This window comes from Dipodomys ordii, unplaced genomic scaffold (genome assembly GCF_000151885.1).
Source record: "Dipodomys ordii isolate 6190 unplaced genomic scaffold, Dord_2.0 Scaffold199, whole genome shotgun sequence".
Lineage (NCBI taxonomy): Eukaryota > Metazoa > Chordata > Mammalia > Rodentia > Heteromyidae > Dipodomys > Dipodomys ordii.
In genome coordinates, this window is record NW_012267415.1 from 3102064 (window position 1) to 3123819 (window position 21756).

The 21756-nt window shown below is 33.3% G+C and overlaps 1 pseudogene; it reads left to right on the forward strand.

The window, feature by feature from the left end:
• Positions 1–3580: 3580 nt before the first annotated feature.
• LOC105999768 lies at positions 3581–4519 on the forward strand (annotated as a pseudogene).
• The last annotated feature ends 17237 nt before the right edge of the window (positions 4520–21756 follow it).

Sequence of the window (21756 nt, forward strand, 5' to 3'; positions counted from 1 at the left end):
GATTGTCGCTTTTGTGTATTTTGAATATACTTTATTTCTTTCACCAGTTTTCTAGGATGTAGGATATCATTGAGGGTAAATACCAAAACACATATTTGTTTACTGAGTCTATCTTTGTAAATGTTCATGTAGAATAATGACCTCATCAACAAGAAAGTTTACCGGAAACATTTCTCTCTATTCCCTCTCTACTACTTTAGTATAATACAGATATTTGCTAAAGATTTAAAAGTGAAGGAAACCTACAAGATATTTTGGAGAAGAATCAAACTATAAATTCAAAATTATACATATAACATTTTGCAATTTGAAAAGATATGCAAATTATTCAGAAAAGCAAAAAAGGCACAGGCACTGTAAGAAAATGCTTTACAAAGAGAGGCATTATTATCCTATTGGGTCTGTGTGCTATTACAACAACATAGAATATTTTACAATTAGTATTGACATAGCTTGGAGCAGCTTAGAACTTTGATATTTTCTTCCTCAAAACACAAAGAGTACTGATTTTAACTTAAAAGCTTTTCCCTTCATTTCTTTTTCTTTTGCCAGTCCTGGGGCTTGAACTTAGAGTCTGGGTATTGTACCTGAGCTTCTTTGTGCTGAAGACTAGTGCTTTACCACTTGAGCCACAGTGACAATTCTGGCATTTCTGAGTAGTTTGTTGGTGATAAGAGTCTCATGGGGACTTTTTGCCCAGGTTAGGCTTTGAAGGTGGATCATCAGATTTCAGCCTCCTGAGTAGTTAGGATTATAGGTTGGAGTCAACAGCCTCTGGCCTTAAAAATCTTTTAATCACCTTGATGAGTGCTTGAATACCCGTTGCTTTTGGAATAAGTGATGTTTTATTCTGAAACTATGACAAAATCATTGGGAAGTGTAATAAAAGAAATTAAACACTAGAGAAGCTATTAAAATAGTATTGCTGATTCACATAGTACTGTGAATTTCACTTGGTTTATATTTATCATTGATTTGTTTAGCATGAAATATAGTTATTAAGCAATTATTAAGTAGAGAGTTATCTACTCAGTTGAGTTCTTCAATCATTTGAAATGACAAAAGGGATTGTGTTTCCTCAGTTTCCTATATTTTATAGAAATAGTTATACACTTTGGTAGAAATTAGTCCAAAATAGTTATATACTTCCCCATTATGAACATACCAACTTACCACAAAGGTTCACTTAACTAATACACACTAGTGGATTATTAAAGGAAATTACAATAAAATCAAGTTGAAAATCAAGTTTAAGTAATGTATAGTGTATGACAAGTGACAGAACTAAAATAAAGATTCTTACAAAATAAATTTCAAGTAGTAAGGTAAGCAATTAGAGTGAGTGCAGTGAAGAATAAAGAGGATTCCATATGGAGATGGTACTCATCATAGCTTGGTAGCCAGTTAACTCATTTCACATCATAAGATGAAAATGTATTTGATACACTTATCATCATAGTTCAGCCACATAGTGCTTAGCAGTGTATGACTTTTTACTCCACGGTTCACTCTTGGCTGTGACTCATTACATCTGCACAGCAATTTAAATGTAACACACACACACACACACACACACACACATTCAAGGGCTTACACTCATTTCATTTGCCAGATCAGAAGAGATCCTTTTGTGAGAAATATTTAAGTGCAATAAGCAAAGCCAGTACAAACAAAGATAAAATGATTTTAAATTACAAGAGCCAATTTAGTCTACTTGAAGATCATTTAGATTTTCTTGTGCTCATTTCAAACAATTTGAATTAAAAAAAAACTGAACAGAGGAAGAACTGTAAATGTACCTTGTAAGAAAGGAAAGGGAGGCTCAGAGACTCAGCGGATTATACCATGTGTTGCTAAATCCAGGAAAAGATCAAACTTCAAAATCTGAGGTTGAGCCTTTACATCTATCTAAAGTTAAAATATTCCATCTAATTATTCTAAATTAGGGCCTACATTAGATAGAAGATGACAGTTTGGAACACAAAGGAGAGATATGATTCTACCTAAAGTAACAAACATATTAGCAACTACAAACTGAAAATATAAAAATCAAGTTTTCTATGAAAATAGTATTCCACATTGGAACTAACCAATAAAAGTATATATTAAGTATATACTTATATACCTACATAATATTTATATAATATATACTTATATATATATGTATATACTTATATAATAAGAGGAGATAAATCAGTTTGACCTCTATGTCCAGATCCTTTGTGTGATACCAGACTTTGATCAACACAGAATGAAATGAAATCCAGCACACCTATTTGTTCTGTGGTGGTAATATTTAAATTTATATAACTACCTAATGGCTTTTTGATAGCATAATCATCAAATATAAAATATTTTTCAAGCTAGACAGTATAAAAAGAGCACTTTACAAAAATTGTAATGAGAGGTAGACAATCTGAGAGGAAAAGAATAATATGATATTACAATGTGACTTTTTCAGATATACAGTGAAAAAGTGAGGGGGCAAAAACAGTAAAGTTTCTGGTGATATATTTATAGCAATAAAATAGAAATGAAAGACTAAAATATTAATAACTATCCAAAACTAGGTAGTCAGAGAATGTGATATTATAGAGACACTAAGTGCTCATGTTTTAATGAAAGAAGTATATGCCTGAAGATGATAAGTAATAAAAGCATAGCATGTTGTTTGGAAATGTGGAGATGAAATAGTAAAAACAAAAATAAAAAAGATTTAAAAGTGCAGGACGTGGGTAGCTCACACCTGTAATCCTAGCTACTCAGGAGGCTGAGATCTGAGGATCAAGGTTCAAAGCCAATCCAGGCAGGAAAGTCCGTGAGACTCTTATCTCCAATAAACCACTACAAAATGAAGTGGTGCTGTGGCTCAAGTGCTAGAGTGCTTGCCTTGAGCCGAAGAGCTGAGGGACAGCACCCAGGCCAAGAGTTCAAGCCCCATGACCAACAATAAAATAAAATAAAATAATAATATAAAGAAAAGGTTTAAAAGTGATTTGTTTCTACTGGGAAGCTTAATGGGTTAGTTGGTCTGGCTGTTGTATATTTTACACGTTAATGGTTTGATGTGATAATGCACAGTTCATGACAAGGTATATCAGTAGCACATATGTACTAATGTTACTGTTTGTATTATTTTGTTCTACAATAACAAGGCTTCAGAAAGTATTCAGCTATCTTTTATTCACATGAGTTTTTAAAAGCAAGCAAAGACATATCTAAATTTCCCTAAACCTATTCAATTAAAAATTAATTATTGCCAGGCACCAGTAGCTCATGCCTGTAATCCTAGCTACTCAAGAGGCTGAGATCTGAGGATCACGGTCAAAGCCAGCCTGGGCAGAAAACTCTGTGAGACTCTTATCTCCAATAAACCACCAGAAAACCAGAAGTCACATTGTGGCTCAAGTGGTAGAGCACTTGCCTTGAGCTGAAGAGCTGAGGGACAATGTCCAGGCCCAGAGTTCAAGCCCCAGGACCAACAATAAATAAATAAATACTTAAATACATACATAGTACATAGATACATACATATATACATACATACATATTCCACCAGGGAGGAGCCTGCGCCACTGTTATGTGTCGCTCCAGGTTCATCAATATTGGTATCAGCCTAACAAATCTTATGTTCAGAGGAATTTATAGGGGGGTCCAGAAGCACCAAGATGATTTGCATGATGTAATAGAGAAAGCCATCCAGATTGGTGTTAAAAAGTTTATGATTACAGGTGGAAATCTTCAAGACAATAAAGATGCACTTCAGTTGGCACAAACAAATGATGTGTTTCTCATTACTGTTGGATGTCATCCTACGAGATGTAGTGAATTTGAAAAGGATAACCTGATCTTTACCTAATGGAGCTGCTTAGTCTTGCTGAAAACAATAAAGGAAAGGTTGTCGCAATAGGGGAATGTGGACTTGATTTTGATCAACTTCAGTTTTGTCCCAAAGATATTCAGCTCAAATATTTTGAAAACTAATTTTACCTGTCAGAACAAACAACATTACCAATGTTTCTTTATTGTCAAAATTCACATGCTGAATTTTTGGGCATAATGAAAAGAAACAGAGACCAGTATATGGGTGGAGTGATACATTCCTTTGATGGTACTGAGGAAGCGGCAGCTGCTTTGATTGACATGGACCCATATATAGGGTTTCATGGTTGTTCACTGAAAACTGAAGCTAATTTGGAAGTTCTCAAGTCAATACCTACTGAAAAGTTAATGATTGAGACTTATGCACCTTAGTGTGGAGTCAAAAATACACACGCTGAGTCAAAATATATAAAAATTTCATTTCCTACCAAAAAAGTAGGAAAATAGGCATTGTTTAGAAAACAGAAGTGAACCCTGCCAAATAATTCAAATACTGGAGATAATGTCAGCAGTAAGAGATGAGGATCTACTGGAATTAGCCAATACATTATATAACAACACCACTGAAGTATTTTTTTTCTTGACATTAATTTGCTTGTCTTCCATTTTCCCTCACATATATGAAATTACATGGTGAAACAGTGCATATTCAATAAAGAGAATTCTCTGGGAAAAATAAGTTATTAAATAACCACAAATCAAATATGATTGATTCTCTTCACTGACATGGACTTAGCCTATGTATTAAATGCCACAATACTGATATGTCCACTTGCTATAGGACACTAAGCATTATGTAATTTGATTTATTTATACATTTAATCATCTCTCCTTTATTCAGAACAACAGTCCATTTCCTTTTCTTGTTCTTATTTTTAAATGTTCAGTATTTATTTGTCTTTGTAACATACAGGACACTTTTCCCTGTCTGAAGATGAAAAGTTGGTAGATCACTTTTGATACTTTATCTAGTCAATGACCTCCAATTTCATCATGGCTATGGTAGATTACATATGAAGGATTGATTTATTATTTAGCACACAGAGCTTATTAGCTACTAATAAAATGATGAGAATTCCTAGTTAGAAATAGTAGGTACCATAACCCATGGTATTTCTTCTTAAATATTAAATGAAATATTTTCCTTTTGGAAAAAAACCCTCAGAAAATATCTGGCTGTCTTTACTAAAACTGTAATTACTTTTATAACATCATTGTTTATCTTAGATCAACTACAGAAATTTCAACACTTCATGCAAGTGAGGTGAAACTTATAGAGAAATCTTAATAAAAGTTATATTATTATGGCACCCCTCATTAAACACGAGATTTGATTTCAGGTTTCTATCATGCATAATCCTTCTGCTTATTTTTGATCATTTTCAATCCCAAAACAAGAGAGATATATTTTCTCAGATTTAAAAAAGTCTATCTATCTATCTATCTATCTATCTATCCATCTATTTTCCCCCAAATAACATTATCTTAGAAAGTTCAGGAGGCTTGTGTGTATGTATCTGTATTGAAAAGTGAGCTACAATAGCCAAAGGCATCTAGAATCCTCTCCTACATTCTAAATTATTCACATAACCCCTGAAACAGATTAGCATTCTTTATGTCACTTTAATTAAGTTTATCTTATTTCACAGAGAATCTAATAGTGACTGACTTTGAGGTTTCTTATTGTTCATTTGGGGTAAAAATTTTCTTTTTTTAATTAAATTTTTTGGGGGGTAAAGATTTTCTATGAAACATTTTCACACATTTCATTCATTCCAGCTCATGGTAAAAATAGATTTTAACCACCTGCTTTTGTGTAAGCATCAACATCAGATTCACAATTCATCATTGGCATACATGCACAAGCCTTGTATAGATGCCATATGCATGCCTTTTTCAATAATGTGATTTTTACCCTGATTTTTACCTGATTACCTTGTAATGCAAGGAAGCAGCTAACCTTTCCAAACAAAAATCTTAGAAAGGTGCCTTTCAATGTAAAGAGTTGTATAGGAGGAAGGCTCTGCTCGTTTTAAGTAAAATTAAATCAATTAACTCAAATTCTATCACTGTATAAAAAGAAGTTTTCTTACAGAGTTGTCAATCTTCTTCCAGGTAAAGACTGGGTGTTGGAACTTAAGAAAAGTAGGGCACACAGAAGAGGAAGGTAAGAAGACAGCATATAAGCCGTTTATACAGTACTGTTTGCTTCTAAAGCACACTATTCAATGTAGGGCAGCAAAGTGGGACACAGAACAGGAAGCTGTGAGCTGATTAGTGTTTGAATAAAAGCAAATGTTAGCAGACACATATCTCATGTTTCTAGCTTACTTTTTGATAGTGCAAACAGAATGCAAACTTAGGTCTTAAAAGAAGTACAGAAGACAAAATTAACAGTCCATAGTACACTTCCCTCTATTTAGACCTACCATAGTCTTAATGTTGACATGTGCTGTGATATGTGGCCATGATTATTTTAAATAGAAATAAAGCTTCTTATGTTCTTCCCCAGATTTCCCTTTTGCCCGCCAGATATTTCAGAGTGGTATATCTACAGATATAGTTCATTCTTTCAAACAACTTATAAAATACTCCTTCTTATGTCTCAACCAAAAATGTTAGTTACGTTTCTGCTTCGCGAAGCATGCAGGGGTGTTTCGTTTTATATATGTGGTTACATGCTAAATTTAGATTTATGTTTGCATGTAGAAAGTCAGGGTCTGTTGAAATGAATATTCCACAACTTTCTAGGTGTACTCACTTTTTTTTGGACTTAATATGAGGGTACAATTGTTCCCATCATTTCACCTGACTACAGTACTTGTTCCTCACACTTATGGTTATCAATGAATATCATAATGCATGTTAATATGCACACTGTTATATAGAAGATATGAGAATGAATAAAAGTTCTAATACAACAACTCCATCTAATCTGTCACTATAAACATGACAAATTCAACATTTAAATTGAAGGAGAAAGATCATGAGAAATGAAGTCAACACCAAAAAAATCAGTAAGGGTGCAGATTTATTTTGATAATTTTGAATAAACTAGCATGGATAAAGACAAACAATTTCAACCTGTTTATTTCAATGTGTTTATTTTGTTTTGGACCCTTAACTCTCCATTGAAATTCCTAAAAAACTTTAATTGGCCATGGAATCCACTGATTCCTTAAAAGAAATTATTAACTTTCTGGGAGTAGACTATTTTACGTGCCACTCTGTTTGTGACAGTTCCCTGATCTTAGCTTCTATGATTTCTCATGAGTAGATCTTCTATGTTTCTGGCTACTCAGTCCTCTTGTGATGCCAATCCATAAAACATTGCTGTCCTCCATATTCTGTTATTGGTCACTTTCTCTGATTATTCCTCTTTAAAGACTGTGTCCAATCTCAGCCATACATTTGTATTCCTAGACTTATGAACCAAAATTAAAAAAGCTACAAATATAAGAAGTGGCAAAATAATCCACTATAATCTACATAAAAACTTTATAGTAGTCATGTGTTTACAAATTCACTTATGTTGAATATCATCAGCCATTTTACTGGCATAGAATATTCCCAAATTATAAGGACACAGGCAAGTCATCTCTAATGTGAGAAGGATGGCGTACTATTCATGGAACAAGAAGGACTGGAGGGATTTGGTGGGTATTTTAAATGTTTATGTATGCTTCTAAATAACCCAGTTGTAGAACTAGTGAGTCAACTCTTACACAGGCAAACAACAATGGGACTTAAGGAAGAGTATTCTAATAGAGAAATCTATTTGAATATGAAATAGACTGATGTTAGAGGAAGTGAACCCATTATCATTAAAGATGCTATTGTACATTATTGATCATCACATATCAAATGATGCTGAGTAAATAGCATCAATTATGAGAACGTAGTACATATTGTTGGAATACCTTGGGACACAGATATGTTTCCTGATCTAATGGGTATATTAAAATATCAATGTGTATAATCACTAAGCCCATGGACTGAAAACTTCTATTAACAAACAGAGCTTTCCTCTCTGCTATACCACTAAGACTTGACTCAGACATAAACTTTGGTAGAGGCTTAGGGAATGCAATGCTTTCTGTAATTATATCCATAGAAGTGGTAATATTTTATAACAGAGCCACTTTTATTTGCACATTGTGGGTGTAACTATTGAAAATGAAGATCCTAATTTAAGACTTTGGGTGAATCAGTTTATATTCACAAAGATAATATTCACAAAACTTTGGAATGAATATTCACTTTTATGAAATTTCAGAGTTAGAATGAAGTTGCATTTTTTGAAAATTTTTTAAAAATTGTGATGAAAAATGTATCATAGATAATTTAGTGATACTGAATTCCTATTTTAAAATATTTCTTACTCTACCTCAACCCCAAGTAAGATTGAGAGATTATATTAGTAATTCAATATTAGAATTGTGTGTGTGTTTGTATGTATGTGTGTAAGAGTTTGGCAGAGAATTTTAAAAATTCATTACTATGCACTTTGTTTGTTTTCTTTTGTCTGGCCTATCCTGGGGCTTGAACTCAGGGTCCGGGTCTGTCCCAGAGCTATTTTGCTTAAGGCTAAAGCTTTGCCACTTTGGTGGTTAATTGGAAGTAAGAATCTCATTAAATTTCCTGCCCAGTCTGGCTTCAAACAGATCTAGGATTACAGGTGTGAGCCAATGACACCCAGCTCTATCTGTATGTATGTTTTACATTTATAAATCAATAAAATTGTTACTAGTCCTTGTAGGCATTGGAAAATGGAATCTTCCAAACTATGTATTTGTCCCCTTAATCTATCACTTGTCGGGGTATACAGGACACATATGAACTGTTTTCATGATCACATATATTTTCTGATAATTAAAGACTTTTTATTCAACATTTTTTGTCACTTTGTCACAGCCTCCATCTCCACCTAATTCCTATTTTCTATTTCTCCATGTAACTAGACACCAAAACCTTGGCAACATTGAGAAATAACTGTTATCTATCCTGTATCAGCCTTTACCTGCATTGCTTCCTCATGACTGTTGTACCCTTACTAGAAAACCCTCTTCTAGTTTCCAGGAATAGACATGACAGAAGCCAAAAATTTTCCTTCCATGTTTATTCTCTGTATTTCAATATTTATAGCTCTGTCTCTTCTTTTAGAATTCCCATTCTTCAACTGGTCTACTGCTAGTTGTTTTGAATTTTTTTCTAATTTAATGGTTTGATTCTGGTTTTACTTATTTTTTCATGAATTCTCAAAAACAGACTACAATTCTCTTACTATCCTATGGGTTTCTCTCAAATTTGACAATATAGGCTTGGATGGTATATATATCCAGACTAAATCAGAAAATGGATGGAAATGGCTTTATTCTCTCTTTTTCACTGAATAAACTAATTCTGAAAAAAAAAACAAAGGAAAGAAAGACACAGAAGAGCCACTTATTGGAAATTTAGTTGTTTTCGGCACAGAGAAAATGCCAGACCCATTGCAATACTCTCAAGGAATGTTTGTTGAATGAATTAAAATTGAATAAACACTCTCCTTTTATCTGCTGTTACTTCCCTTCTGGGAGATGGAAGAATCAATATTAATTAAAAGAAATATTCTGAACATCCAAACACTTGCTGATAGATTTACCTAGGTGGGTAATAAAGTAGTGATTTTCATATACCATTCTGAAGCCAGGGAAAGGTGATTGATTTAGGAATATGGGATGCTATTAAATAGATACTGATCTCTATCCTGTGACTTGTTCTCATGACATTAAAACAAATAATCCAATCTTACCCGACTATAACAGCAATCATATGATGTCCATCACAGAAGATGTGTGGTTCTTATCCCCATAGCAACATCTGTAGTGCTTATGTTAATCACTTTAAGTTAACCTTGATTTTAAAAAAAATCAGTGCCCTTGGGTTAAGGCTGTTTTTGTGGCATTTCAGATGAGTAAAATGATTTTCAAAGAAAATTTCATGACAAAATTAGGATGGTAACAAGATCTTGTTAGCACTTTTTTTTCTTAATGTGCTTCGGTTAAAGCATAGAATCAGTAGTAACTAGAGCTATGAGAAGAATGAGTCACATTATTGAATCCCACTCTTCAGTAAGCCCACATAGTTCAAGAACAGTAAGTTAAGAGTAATGTTTTTTTTTATTTTTTCAAAACAAGTTAATTATAATTCTAAGTTAATCACTTTCAATTTCAGTAAGAACCTATTGCTATCTTTCTATATTCTAAGAGAATATTCTCCATTGTTAATAGAATACAAAACCCAGGACCCACTGAAGGATAAATCCATGGCTTAAAAGAGGGTTGTGATTTGTAAAGGAATATGTTTTCATTATCTGTACAATGAATTAAGAAGGTGCTTCAGGCTACATGGTTACTGTAATGGTGCTCACCTATAATCTCAGCACTTGAAGCCTAGGGCTACCAGGGTTATACAGACAATTGGTGGCTATAGAATATCCAATAGAATGAGGAACTGTCTCAAGAAACATTTTGTTTTATGTATAACAAAGTTTATTTAGAAGTCTATTCAAAAGGGAAAAACAAATGTGATATCAGACTTGGCAAAATGTCTAAGTATATGAATGTTCACTGTTAGAACATGTGAACTATGGAATTTCTTTTTAAATGTAATTTTTATTTTAAGTACACTTAACTTTAATAAAATATGAAATAAGAAATAAAGTCATATGTATTAGTTGAACTGTATCAAGAAGATTAGGGAGGAAATACTCTAATTTCTAAAAATTAACCTATCCACTTGGGTTTGCACTGAATATTGAACACTCCCTAGAGTAATTAAGTAATTAGGTTGTACTCCAGAACTGAATTCCTTAAGTATGTGGTAGCTAATTTTCAAAATTGTGAATCAAAGCACTGTTTGGTCCAAGGGACTGGCACTTATGATAGAAACATTACCTGTTCAATAGAGTAGATTTGGTGTATGTTGAAGTAACAAAGATGTCATAATATACATGTGAAATCATGTAGTATACTTCCTTCTAGTACAGTAAAACTAGTTTACTCAAGCCTTAATAGGATTATGATACAAGATTGGGAAATACATTTATTTCTTGTTGCTACTTTAACCAATTACTACACATTAGGACCTTACAAAAACAAATATTATTGTATACTTCTGGAGGTCAGAAGTCCAATATTGGTTGTCATAGAGTAAGTTTTTTCAGTAGGATGCCTTTTCCAGAATCTAGAGGCCACCTATTATTTTAGTTGATGATGTCATGCTCCTCTTTTTCTTTGGTATTGTGGTATGAACTCAAAGCCACTGCTTGCTCCCATGGTTGGTGCTCAACCATTAAGTTACACTTCTAGCCTTGCTTTTTACTAGTTAGAGATGAAGTCTTGTGAACTTTCCTGTCTGGACTGGCCTTGGAACAGAAACCTCAGACCTCAGTCCCTAAATTAGCTGTGATTGTAAATTAGAGCCATTTATGGCCAGCTTCTGTTCTTTTCTCTTCAAAGCTAGCATGCATGGCAGAAACCCTGTTTATACTGAGATCACTCTGGCTCTTTTTGCTTTTTGTTCTTGTCAAAAATCCTTCTGTTTAAATTAAGCTAAACTAATATACCTTCTTTAATCGTTTAGGTGTTTTGAAATTTACTTTCATGTACAAAGTTTCCATTATCTTTGGAACTTGGTTCTCAGGATTGCAACTGGCCTCTTTGCACAGTTCTGATAGACGTAGAATTTACTGACCAGGAAATAATTTATTTTGATTTGTTTTGCTTTGTATCAAGAAACAATACACTATATTTCATTAAAACTGTAGGCTTTCTTCAGTCTGTAGGATTATAAGCAATTAAAGTTAAATAATAGTAATTAATGTCAAATAATTACTTTGATGTCTTATGAAAGGAACTTCATCTTATGCTGTTTATAGCTTTGGACATGGAATACTTGTGAACATTTACCATTTGACAATATGGAGGAATATTATGGTCTTTCTTGATATATCTAATTGACTCATAAGATTTACTTTTCTATAATAAAATAATGGATGGGAATTAAGATATTTGTGTCTCTCTTGATAGTGTGAAAAACCAGAAACAAGCACAAACAATAACATCCTCTGTTATATGTATATGTAACTCACCTTGAGTCACCTTTGGATCAAGGTGTTATTGTCATAATAAACTAAACCTTACCTTAATCAAAAAGATTTAATTTGGATTCTAATTAGTTAAGGTGATGAACTGATATTTCTACTATGTTAATAGCTAGAATTAGTCATTAATTTGAAAGAAGACACATTTTAGTTTTAAACTATAGTTTTTTGTCAAGTAAAATAGGATACAAACAAAGACAAAAGGTAATTATACTCATTTGATATTATGAATTTTACTTTATGAAATAGGACAATCTTTTTTTAGGAATATAATAATTAGACTCAAAGTTAAGATTATATCTGAACACAAATATGATAAAAAATAACTTTTAGATTTATTTATGGAAGTTTACATATAATTGTTAAATTGTGAAGAGAATCAGTTGAGTTTTGCAAATAATTACTTATGAGCTTCATCTTAATAAAACTTTTACATTTTCAGTGAAAATGAACATTAATCTGACAGAATCATGACAAAGTTTTCTAGTTAAAACTTTTAGTCTGTGACTTAACTGACAGCAGGTATGAGTATTAGGATGTCCTATAATTACAATCAATTTAGGCTTATATAAATAAAAAAGCTAAATTTCACTTTACTTCCTAATGAATGATACATATTTTGGAACTTAAATTGCATATATTTAGCTCAATTGTTTCATGAAGAGAAGAGCCTAAAAGAGATCAAAATGTCCACTTAAATTGTGTTTCTCTGGCATAGATTTATGTGATATCAATATTAATCAGAAATAATAGATTGATTGGTAAAGTTATTCAATATTATTTACCATAGAATGAAGTGCAAAAATCCAATTTGATCCTTTTTCTTGTGTTGGTTTTATTATGAACATTTGTACCTACTCAATTTACAGATATAAAAAATGGTCATCAATTGTTCATAAATTTCAGATAAGTGGAGTTTGACAATTGTATAATGACTAATGTGTACCAGAAATGAAAGCAATTCTTAGGTCAACAAAGAGTGAAGAGTAAGGCTTTTGAACTTGCTAAGTAGCATTAATATTAGTAGAATTGTTACTATGGACCACCCACTCAATATGTCCTTTGCCAAATATATTGGTCATTATGGCATTATAAAGATACCAATGAAGAAGCAGAGAATTATTGGTCCAAGCTGATCCACATATTAAATAGTAAAGCTGAGATTTCAACTGTAGAAGTTTGGTTTCAGAGTCCTTTCTCTCTCTGATGGTATGTAAAAGTGAACAATTACGTGGCAAGGAAGTGGCATTGGAGTTCAAAGTAGTAGAGCACTAGCTTTGAGCAAAAAGCTCAAGAATAGTGCCCAGTTTGTTCAAACTCCATGACTAACGAAATACCCAAAATTATGTGGACAAAATCATTTTGCAAATATGATTTTTTGTATCTTTATTAAATGATGACATGTAGAAGTAGAATGATTTTATGATATGTAGGGATAATTCTGTAAAGAAAGAATATGCATAAACTTTAATAACCAGAGATATGGATGGAGAAAATATGTAGGAAGCACACAAATTATACTTAAAAGTATAAAGATATAAAATAATAATATTACAAAAATAATTTATCTTTTTGTAAATTATCTTTGGCTTTCAAAGTAGGTATGTTGTTTCATTCTCTAAAGCATTAAATATACATAGATTTCCTGGAGGGATTAAAAGGCCCATACAGATCACTGACCTTGTCACTATTTATCTAGAGTGACATTGAGTATCATTTAAGGAGAATGAGAATAGTAGAAAATAAAGCAAACCAAATTTCAAATCTCAATTATGTCACTTTTTCCAACTATTTATAGCTAGGTCTGAAATTGCCTCCTACAAGGAGGTTAGGCCTCACTTCTATGGGACAGGTCATCAGGAGACTCCAGCAGGTCACATGATTTATCCTTCCCTCTTTGACAGCTGATGCTCTCCCTAAACAAGCTTTCACTTGTCTTAACATACCTATCCCCTCTCACAATGTCTGACCTGAACAGAACCTTAATATCACAGGTGGGAGAAAGAACAAGTAAAATATAAACACTAATAGCTCAACAATTCAGATAATGTGCTTTATATAAGTAGGAATACTGAGAATACAACCAGCCTGGGGATAAGAAGATTTGGATAAATTTATCTTGAGAAGATCATGAATAACTATGTTTTAAATTCCAATACCTTTGACAAAGATTCCAAATGGAAACTCATTTTAGGACTATTGGACGTTAAGCTTTTTGAAATTAGACTATGTATCTATAGTAATACACCAGTAATTATTCATTAGAGAAATGAATCCCAAGATTTACATTAATTCTAATGCTAAGAAGACTGATACTTAACATATTACTACTCTCTTAAACTAGTTGGAACAATGAATCAAAATATTAAATGCTGGGCACCAGCAGCTCGTGCATATAATCCTAGTTACTTAACAGGCTGATGTATGAGGATTGCAGTTCAAAGCCACAGAGGCAGAAATGTCTATGAGACTCTAATCTCCAACTAACCAATTAACCAGCAAGAATCCAGAAATGGAGCTGTGCTTTAAGTAGTAGCTTTGAGCAATCTAGCTCAGGGAGAGTGGCCAGGTCCTGAGTTCAATAATAGTAATAATGATTATGATTATGATGATTATATTATTTCCAAATTTTCTATGCATAATATGTAACTCATAATTCTTATTTTATGGATTTCAGAATTCAAAGACAATGAAGAATACAAAAGAAATCTTAATATTCATTCTGGGAACTTGGCTTGAAATATCCAACTTCAGGTTTATTTTTTACTTTTATAGAAGACTTACAAATTAAGGCTGTATTCTAAAACATCAAAAGTGAATCTGTAGAGAGATGGTAAGTTTATAGATCCGTTAAATTCTATTTTTCACTTTCTTCATGTCTGAAATTTATGGAGTTTAATAGTTAAAATAGTAAATGGAAAACATGATAGAATAAGGTAAGATAGTCCATCAAACCATACCACTACTGAATTTATAAAGATATTCTCTTTTTCCTTCTGCAGGAAGTTCAAATTCCTTTAGTTCAGTCAAGGTGCACCCGCTATACTGAATCCCATTTTTCACATATCCACAACTCCAAATTTTGCTTCAGTTACCAAGTGCAGCTCTCATTATAGCCTGTGGTCCCACACTGGAAGCTGCTTCAGTTGGCTTTTTCTAGTCCACACTCTTTCCTTCTATCAACTATGTGATAGCCCACTTACATGTCATCTTTTCCAGATGCCACATGCATATGTTACTGAATGCCCTTCTAGACAAGTAGGTGCCATTTAAGCTTATGCCTCATTTTGATGTTAAGAGGAAAATACCTGTATTAAAAATCTTGGCTGAAATACAAGGTTAGCTGCTCCTCAGCAGGGTCCAAAACCTGAATGTTAATCTCCTCAGGTGTATTTAATTTCCCAGGATGTTTTCTTTACCACTGGGCATTTGAATGCTTTACTCCAAATGTTTCCCTTGCTCACCTACAAGCAACATTCTCTTATCATCTTCTGCATCATTGCCCTGATTATTCAAACTCTGTCAGAAAATTGTTGTTGGTTAAATGTAAATGCTATAAGCTTTCTGACACAAGGCAGTAGCAAAGCTTTAATAATAAAATAAGAATAGGCAAATTCTGTTACTGTCTGACCTCCTAGCCTGCATTTATACTTAGACATATTTCACAGACTATTTCTAGTAAAATTCTTTCATCTTTTATCCTGTGAACAAGGAATAAAACCAGACAATTTTACTTATTTTTCCCTTCAAAAGTTTAGATATATAAACTTAGATAGGAAGGGTAATAAAACTTAAATTTGTGTGTGTGTCAGGCCATATAATTCAGTAAAAATGCCATGTGGTATGTTTAGTTTTGAATTTTTGGCCTTCTATTCATGAATGAGACATAATAAATATAGCATTTCCATTAATAGCATCTGGCAGATCTACTGGATATATGGTGGGTAATAAAAAGTAAAAATAGGATTCACAACAGGGAGTTGATATTATATAGGTGAGAAAGTGATAAATAAATATGGCTGAAATGAAACCTGGTAATAGTAGATATCTCAATTGATAGACAGAAATACAGATAGTCAGATAGATAAATAGATGATAGATAGAGAAATAGAGGGATAGAGAGATAGGATTTGAACTATGGTATGGAATAATGCATACCTGCTTTTATGTGTGTGTCTACTGAAAAATCTAATTTTATTCCCATGGTGATTATTGTTACTGATTCAACAAAGGAAAGTATAAGTGTAGTTAAAAAAGTTTAATGATAATTTTAAAAAATCAAGTGATAATATGGCTGGACATTGTAGCAATTGCCAACATAGAAAACAAGGAAAGGGGATAAAAGTGAATGTGAGGGCCTCATTCTTCTGTGAGCTTACACAGAGCTGGGGCAAAATAGCTTTTTCTTCTCTAAATCTATGGGGATGAGTATGGTGCTTGCATGTGTATATATTAGTGGTGTGAATGTAAATGTGTGTTTGACTTCCAATTTTAGATACTTTAACTATGCTTATGCTTTGATGATGTGCTATGATATGATATGTAACGAAATTTGACATAATGCATGTCTATCATGAAAGAGAAGTGAGAGCTTTTACTTCTAGGCTTATATAACTGATGCTAGTCCTTCAAACAAATGTACATAAGAACAAAGAATGATTAATGTTATGACCTATTTTAAAGTCTCCTATTGCTTCAAATGTTGCATATGACTCGAGCAGCCAAGTTAGCATGATAGAAGTCATAGAGAAGAAAACAAGAAATTCTCCTGCCTTCACGCAGGCTGGCATGCATTATAGTTAATCCTCACATTCCAACTTGGCATTTCTCTACAGCCATGTCTAAAGTTTGTGGCATCTTCATGGGTTAAAAAGATTTATGCCTCTACAAAGTTATTTTATGTAAAGGCATGCATAAAATTCAAAGCATGCAAATTCATCACTTAATACTTTCCCTCCTGATGAAATCCTCTTTTAGGAGACTGAGTACTTCTTCAAAAACGGTGTTTAATATAAAACAAGATGAAAGTGTCTGGGTATCTTCCAGATGAATAGGATGGATTACTTTCTTTCCACTTGTATCTAAAAATTTCAATAATGTCTTACTTTCTCAAGAATTCACTGCATTACTTCAATATATTTATTCTGAAGACGTATTTTAAAAAGGGCATGTCTTTTCTCACAGTTTATAATGATGTTTATGGGGATGGAATAATAATGCTCTGTTTTGATGTATGATGTGTTTTTTGGGGCCACTTTCATAGAATGATCAATTTAGAAGGTTTTTTTTCTTTTAGTTTTATGTGAACCCAGAACTCTCCTTGCATAGAATATGTATTTTTAAATGAAAGAGATGTATCACTTTTCTTCATGCCAATCATGACCCCCAAATTATTCTGAGTTGCTAGAACAGTTGCTTAATTTGAGGTTAGAAAAAAAATCCCCTGTCAAAACTGACAGAGAATATAAAGTAGAAAGGTCATGATAGTACATTTACTTATAAGGTAATTTGTCTGTATCAATGGTGAAAAAATTAACATATTACTGAAAAAAGAATCATAATTTCTGTAACTTTGATCATATCAGAAATAAGTTTAAGGCCAGTGAAATTACAATGTTGAATACAACCTGCATGTTCCCACTCTACGATAGTAGTCAGTAACCTATGTGTTTGTATAAATGGACTCTGTTAAAGCTGCTGGAGACTCCCACCATGACTAAACTTGTAGTGTCAACCACTGTGTGTTCTGTGATTAATTGTTTTTAGCAAACTCAGGTATTCTTCAACAAAAGAGATTAAGATTCAGCATGAAGTACTGAGTCAGAGGAGAGGTTTGCAGAGGACAGAAACCTAATGTGTCAGGGAAAGCAGTGAATTGGGAAATATGTGCAGACAATGCCACATCCTGTTCAAGTGAGGCCAGGAGAGACAGAGTATTAGATGGAAAGTATATTCTGCATTCACTTAGGGCTGAGCTTCCAATACCAAGGAACTTTTAGGTAGTCATTTATATTTGGTGTTAGTAGGGGGTTTGAACTCAGTCTTACACTAGTTAGGCAGGTAGTCCTTCACTTGAACCATGTCCTTAACCTTATGAACCCAGGTACTAAGAAAGTAGATTTTCAGATTTATTTTATTTCTATGAAGGTTGAACATAGAGTAAATTATGATGAGGTAGCTCATTACATAGAGAAGACGCAACCCAAAGGAAGCAGGAAATACATACACACACACACACACACACACACACACACACACACACACACACACATACACACACATAAAATAACTGTTAGGAAAAAACACACAGCAGAGTCAATGTGATGTGTGGCCCACATTCCTGGTCAGTGTGAGGGTTTTCATATTCCAAAGTTGCATGCCAGGAAAGGAAATCTGAGTTACAACTTTCAGTAAGACTGACTAACCAGTAAAATACACACAGTGTCTCCTTTCTGTTGTTTAATGAGTAGGAGTTCTAGGAGGAAACTAATTCATAAAGAATCGTGTAATATTATAGGGTGCTACCTTGCTGCCACAAAACACTAGAGAATGCCTTCTGTACCCTGCAATAGTAATGGCCATGATGATTAAAGTCAATAAAGCCAGTGGGCATTTTGAGGCATAAAGCTATCTTGGAATGGTGTTTCTATGTTATCTATGAGTTTTGCAAAGAGGAAATCTAGATGATAGATGGACCACTAAAGTTGGAGAAGTGCTGAGTGGACAGGGACTAGCTAGTCATAGGATGAACAGGAAGAATAATAAATTGAGAAGATCTTATACTTAAAGACAAAAGCAGGAATCATGGACCAGCTATATCTGAAAGTTATGGGAAGAAAATCTCTCCCTAAATCCTACCAATAGGATATTAACTCAGTTTCCTTCTATGGTAAGATGCTAACAGACTAGAGTATAAAAAGTTGGAGATGGAGAGTGAGTCAGATTTGGATTGGTTGAACTGACTTCAACTAGATCAACTTACATTTGCCATTGATATCTTGAATTATCAAGGCAAAGTTTCTATTTTTTCTTATAAGTATACATGTGGACTTCATCAGCTAAATTTTTACACAAGGAAATAGATTCAGTATTAATGATGATGAGGAGATGATGATGATGATGATGATGATGATGACCATTTTCCCATGGGTCACCGCTTCCACCTTCATGCACAAAAGCAATCTCATTTCCATTATCTATATCTTGCAATGTGGATTAGATCTGTAGTTCAGTAAGTCCTGTAATGTTTTCTGATATCATTCATAGAGAACTTTTGGAAAGGAAAAGGTATATCATCACTAGCTCTTACCCACTGCTATAAATAGCAGAACCTATTCATTCAATCTATGCTGTCATCATCTAGAACAAGAATGTGGTTGGTTTCAAAAGAACTGTCTGTAATTTATATTTTTCTCATTCCTGCTTGAATTCATTCAAATCAGGTTTCTTATCATCATCACATTACAAAGTTTCTAGTTAAAATTTCAAATCCAATATTTCCTTAGTTGTAATCTTCCCAAATAAGACTTGGTTGATCTTTCCACACAACTGTCCAGTAATCCTTCAATGAGTTCACATAAACCACTTGCCATCAGCCTTGGTTCTCTTTGATGTCCATATCACATTGAAACATCATAAAACTCCATTATTGCTATACTGAAAAATCTCAGTATCTGAACTCTTTCGCTCTCTTTCAATTCTGTCAATCTATCCTGAGCCTGTCTTGGGTTGTTTTATCTGCAGTGACCCTTATTCCACTAAACATTTCATACTGAACGTTATTGGGAGGGCTTTTATTTTTTATTTTATTTTATTTTTTGTCGGTCGTGGGTCTTGAACTCTGGGCCTGGGCGCTGTCCCTCAGCTCTTCAGCTCAAGGCGAGCGCTCTATTACTTGAGCTACAGCGCCACTTCCGGTTTTCTGATGGTTTATTGGAGATAGGAGTCTCACGGTCTCTCCTGCCCGGGCTGGCTTTGAACCGCGATCCTCAGATCTCAGCCTCCTGAGTAGCTAGGATTACAGGCGTGAGCCACCAGCGCCCGGCTGGGAAGGCTTTTATTAAGGATAAGTCACATTAGATAATTTTTCTGTTCAAATCTCTCCCATTTATTTCAGAAGAAAAATGGAAATCTTGGAATCTAGTCAGAAGCTACATCTATCAAGTACTAGATGCATTAAGAGCAAATAAAACAATTTCTTTCTCATGTGAAAACTAAATTCCTATGGTGAGCCGTGAAACAAAGACCTGCAACCCAAACACTCCTTTCATTGAGAATCACTTTCATCATCCCCACTTTGGCTAAGCAAATTCTGCACTAGGATTGGAAGATGAACCATTTCCTCTGAAATCTTGTTTACAGGATAGCTATCTGACATTCCTAACATCCATCTCCGATAAAGGCTCTTGTAAATCCATTACCAATAATCATATTTATAACTATTTTATATAGTATTTCTAAATATTGATGTAGTATTTTCTATGCAATATATACCGTCATATAATATGATATGTTTTCCTTCTTTAATTTTTTTTATTATAAAGTTACAGTTACATGAGCAAGGTAATGATTCTATTTCCTATCGAGTATTGTTACCCTCTCCTTTGTTCTTTTAGTTTTTAACAAAGGATGATGAAATATTATTTATTTTTCTCAAATTAAATTAGCTAATTTACAATAATATGATGTGTAAGAGCCTTTGCATATACTGTTTGCTGCTTTAAAAAGTGTTTCTGGGCATTCTTTTCTGAAAATATAAAAAATAGACTTGTAGAATTATGTAAGTCTTAAATATCTTCTATATACTACTGTGGCTTTGGTCAGGATTACACATAGTCTAGCCTTAATTTCAAGTGATATTTTCTTTCTTCCCAACATAAGCAATTGCAAAAACAAAACAAAATAAAATGAAACCATGCATTGCATTTTTAGACTTTCCCAAGTAATGGTGACATGAAAAAAATGCACCACTATATACACATCTAGCTAAGATTTATCAGGAAAAAATATAAATCAATCTCCTCGTGTAGGCATTTTCCCATCTGGTCTAAGGGCATACATCATCATAGCCTCTACATTTTAATTTACAAGGAACAAATATGGTCATTTTATAGGCCCCTGACCATTGTAAAATCACTGATTGTAAGGCTTGTCTCCTCAGAAACTAATCAAAAGGTGACACATTCTGTTAACTTCCCATTATACATTCATAACATCATCTTTCCATTCTGTGTCATAAAGAATTTATGTAGGACATTAATCATGCAAGACCACTAAATTTTCCTCATTTCAGTGATAATTGTTTACTCTTATAAATGGTTGGTGTTGGACTTCAACAACTCAACTGAATAAAATAAATCTTCTGCTATCCTGAGTAAGGAAATATAATCAATGAATAAAGAAAGAAAATAACAAAGTGATTATATAATATTATCAGCAGAAAAAATTTTGTATAGTTCTTCCTTTTTTTAAAAGAGAAGATTCAGTGTTATTGAGGGTAACACTGTGTCACCTACTGTGTCCCCAGTGAAAGGGGAAAAATATAACCATTGTAACTAGTAAACACAAACACAGCATAATATGTAAACCTGTATATAACCTAATCTTGTCCAATAGTTGTATAACATGCTCTGAAATCAGTTAAAGTAGCTTGTAAATGGAAAACAAGATGCCTTTCTAGTCAACGAAGCTAAACTTAATCACAGGCTGTCTGTCATATTCTGGAACAA